The 4,545-nt window shown below is 39.7% G+C and overlaps 1 long non-coding RNA gene across 2 annotated transcripts; it reads right to left on the reverse strand.

Annotated features, from left to right (window-relative positions):
• Positions 1–1,115: 1,115 nt before the first annotated feature.
• LOC140347532 (uncharacterized) lies at positions 1,116–4,012 on the reverse strand. 2 transcript variants are annotated; one of them, XR_011924377.1, is made up of 3 exons: positions 3,672–4,012; positions 2,344–2,457; positions 1,116–1,329 (listed from the first exon to the last, which is right to left on the reverse strand). It is a non-coding gene; the product is annotated as an uncharacterized lncRNA (long non-coding RNA). The 2 variants fall into 2 exon arrangements; XR_011924376.1 differs by having other exon boundaries at positions 3,654–4,012.
• Positions 4,013–4,545: the final 533 nt, after the last annotated feature.

Raw genomic sequence — 4,545 nt, forward strand, 5'->3', positions numbered from 1 at the left:
AAAAAAATCTAAATATAGTAAAACAGACTATTGTATGTTCTGAATCTACAATGGTCTTCACTTCTCAGTCTGGACTCTCTGAAGCCTGATCTCCAGCTTTCTGAGTCTGGCTTTTGGGGTTCAAATGATCCAGCCTCAGTAACTCTGTCTCCTTTAGTTTGTTCAGGAGGATGGGCCTTCAGAACTGCAGCTTTGCTCTTTAGAGCGGCAGATTTTATTACGTCAAATATTATTGGACCCAAATCTAAAAACTTTCCCGGTGTGGACTCTCTTGTGTGATACTAAGCTGCTTGAGCGTGAAAATGTCTTCTCACAAACATTACAGCTGTAAGGTTTCTCTCCAGTGTGGATTCTCATGTGTGATGTTAAGTGGCTTAAGTATGAAAATGCATTCTCACAAACATCACAGCTGTAAGGTTTCTCTCCAGTGTGGACTCTCATGTGTTTTACTAAGCTGCCTGAGCATGAAAATGCCTTCTCACAAACATCACAGCTGTAAGGTTTCTCTCCAGTGTGGACTCTCATGTGTGATACTAAGGCACTTGAGTATGAAAATGCCTTCTCACAAACATCACAGTTATAAGGTTTCTCTGCAGTGTGGCATTTCATGTGTGATACTAAACTGCTTAAGCATGAAAATGCCTTCTCACAAAGATCACAGCTGTAAGGTTTCTCTCCAGTGTGGATTCTCGTGTGTTGTACTAAGGTGCTTGAGCATGAGAAAGTCTTCTCACAAACATTACAGCTGTAAGGTTTTTCTCCAGTGTGGACTCTCATGTGTGATGTTAAGCTGCTTGAGCATGAAAATGCCTTCTCACAAACATCACAGCTGAATGGCCTTTCTCCAGAGTGGATTCTGGTGTGTTTTTGAGACTACCTGCGGTAGAAAAACTACTTCCACACAGGTCACACTCATAATATTGGGGCGGCAGTAGCTCAGTGGTAGAGTGCTCGTCTTCTGATCCAAAGGTCGGCGGTTCGACTCCCCCCGCTCAGTCAGAGCGGTCAGATCCACTGGCCCGCAGGTTGGCGGTGCGATCGCAGCTGCCTCATGTGAATACTGCCGTTGTGTCCTTGGGCAAGACACTTAACCCAACTTGCCCCCCAGTGTGAATGTGTGTGTGATGGTTCCTTGATGTAAAGCGCTTTGAGTACCTTGACGGTAGAAAAGCGCTATATAAATGTGACCATTTACCATAATATGAGTGTGACCTGTGTGGTCGTTCTCCTGTGTGAGTTCTGTAGTGTTCTTTGAGTGCAAAAAGATGGCGGGATGTCTTTCCACACTGGTCACAGGTGAACCCCATTCTCCTGAGGGACGTTGTAGATCTGACATGAACGCAGGAAAAGGAGATGTTAAGTTAAGTACAAGAGTTTGAAGGGGCCATGTTAAACTGTGAATTCCTTATCATTGTTGAAAGTGGTGTTGTTATGGAAAGAATAAGTATTTTTTACAAGTTTCAGTAAGTTATGAAATGAGAAGGACTCATTTCTATAAGGGGAGTGTCTGCAGTGCCGCGGCGTGCGGCCGAAAAAGCCATGTTATTTTGGTGCCGGCCGCACGCCGCGGCTCCTGAAACTGCGCCGCTATTTGATAGATATATATATATATATATATATATATATATATATATATATATATATATATATATATATATATATATATATGCGTTGCACCAATGAAATTTCCCCATGTGGGACAATAAAGGATTATCTTATGTATATGTATATGTATATGTATATGTATGTATGTATGTATGTATGTATGTATGTATGTATGTATACACACATATATATATTAAATTTACTTCAGAACTATGTGAGTCTCAAAACTCCTGCCATGGACACAATAAATGGATACCTTTGAAGCATATTTTTGGCGGCCATTACTTGGTCGCTTTTTGGGTCTCTGTGTCAAATTCTATGTTGGTTTAAATTTGAAAAGTAAAAATAAAAAAATGCATTTTATAATAGAGTGACTGTAATAATATATATGTAATCCTCAAAGAGCACATATCTACCCGGTTGCTCCAGGTGGGACAGTGCAGTGTGGAGAGCTATTGTTACTGTGACCTCTGTAGTTTTGATTAAAATCACATTCTGATTGTTTCAATCTCCACAATGCCAACTTTGAATTAGACAGCTAATGTCTTCAGCCTAATTTGAGTTTATTTCAGGGCACCAGCAGAACATTTGGTCTCAGAATTCAGGGCTGAACTGGACTGTTGTTTTCCATAAAAGCTCATATTTTAGGAAGGCTAAAATGTCCAAAAAGTAGACCAAAAGTCTAATAGATGGTTTAATTGTTTGGTTTGTTGTTGGATTTAAGTGTGTCATACTTACAGATACTGCAGAAGGAGCAGGTTAAATGCAGAAGTGACAGCAGAAAGTCTTTGAACAGCTTTGACCAAAGAACAGAGTCTGAAGGTTCACTCCCTCTAAAGTTTTGGCTCGTTCCTGTCCCAAAAAAGGTTAACACAGTTCATTTTGTGATACAAATTCACTCACATCATGTATTATTTTCCAGATTTTATGCAGGAATCATGCAATGACCATGATTTGCATTTTGTAGTTATGAAATTGCATTTTTGTTATGTGCATATGATCATAGACATTCATATCCATGCGTTTCAGTCATGTGACTTATTTGTTGTCACATGTTGACGACGTCACATGCTGTTGCCTCTCAACTGTTAGTCATGAAAAACAGATCATAAAACTGAAAAAGGAAAAGGTTGATACCTAAAGACAAAAGATGTTTTGGACTTTGATCCTCATCTACAGCGGCGAGTCGCTGACAACACTTAAAGTCTAAATGAAGGTTCTCCTGTTCCTCTAATTATGACTTGGTTTGGTGGATAGAACCTGTGGTAAATATTTATACTATTATTTTACTCCTGTTAAGATTTAGAAAAATAAAAAGGAATTTAAAATTATAAGACGTAGTGCTGAGTTCTAAAATACTGGGTTTCAGATGACATCACAACATTCTACCGGCCAATCATATTTAATACAGATGGGGGCAGCAAAAATTAATACGGTTAAAATGTCCGTCGGGTCAGAAATATTTGCCTCATTCAAAATGCTTGTTGCTTGTCAAACTGTATGAAATTATACAGGTTGTAAAATATGTTGTGCCCAGACAGATATATGACTCTGTTACCTCCTTAATTAATACATTTATAACTTGGAATATCAACATTTAATGAAACTCTTTGACATTTGACAATAACTTTTTGACATATCAGAAAATAATATGATGTGGTCAGATGCGTGAATCCAGTAACACTGACTGGCTCCGTGGTGGTCGTATGCACACAGGTGACCGCTCCCTTAAACAGCAGCAGCACTGACCACTGGCCAGCAGAGGTCAGAGGTCACAGCTTTTTGGCAGAAATGTGGGTAAACTTTTGCCTCATTTTGACACTCCTGAAACCTGAATATCTCCCTTGTTTTTGGGATAATTAGAATAATTCTAAAAGTATTACACTCTGGTTACCATTACCTGTCTGATGGTGTAAATCTGACCCTTATGAAAAACATTCTGATGTATCAGTATGGTTGCTGGGTAACAGTTGTCTGCAAGTAGGCTAACATTTATTAGCATAGCCACATCGTAATATGTAAAGTAGCATTAGCCAGCGGCTAACTACCTGAAACAAACAGCTCACCGCTCAGTCTGGAGTGATGTCTGTAAGTCCACTGGTCCCTCCTGACCACAGTGATCAATGTCTGGACAAACGGGGTCTTTGAGGATGTCACAGAAGAGGAATCATCCGTTTTGAGACTTTTTACTCGTGATGGCAGTATTGAAACGAGCGTGTTGGCGCAGTTTCGGAGTCCGGAAGCGGATGCAGATCGAAACACTTCTTCTTCTTCATGTACAGGCTAAGCACGGTTATTTTAACAGATCCATGTTGTTAGTGCGTTGTTGCTAATATAATACATCCATGGTTGTTGCCCGATAATATAATAGATCCACGGTTGTTGCCTCCATGAGTGTTGCTTCTTCTTCTAGTTATTTCCGGCAGGCTGCGCGCTACAAGACACAATGCTGCCCTCTACTGTCCACAGTCATTAATCGATGCCGTCAGATTCTTGAACGCCAGAACGGTGAAGAAAAGAGAGCTTAGTTCTGAAGAATAAAGTCTGAAGAATTAAGTCTGAAGTGTAATACGTGAAACTACAGTGGGTGGCGGTAATGTAACACTTGGATTCCAACCGCCATAAAACACCAAAAAAGATAAGATATTCCTTTATTGTCCCACATGGGGGAATTTCATTGGTGCAACGCAGGTAGATACAGAGGAAAAGAACATATCACTTATAGGAAGTTTGAAAAAACACTTTCAGTAGAAGATCTTCTATAAACAAAAACTCCCATAGACAAAACCCAACAACGGATGGAAGGGAAAAAAATAATAAATAAATACATAAATACCATTGCATGTGATCACGACAGTAATTGCACATGAATATGTTTCACGACGGCACATGGATTGCAGATGAATTTCACAGTAATTGCACATGAATCACGACAGTAAT

This window comes from Eucyclogobius newberryi, unplaced genomic scaffold, assembly GCF_026437365.1.
Source record: "Eucyclogobius newberryi isolate DKJ021-1_F unplaced genomic scaffold, fEucNew1.0.hap1 SCAF_6, whole genome shotgun sequence".
Classification (NCBI taxonomy): Eukaryota; Metazoa; Chordata; class Actinopteri; order Gobiiformes; family Gobiidae; genus Eucyclogobius; species Eucyclogobius newberryi.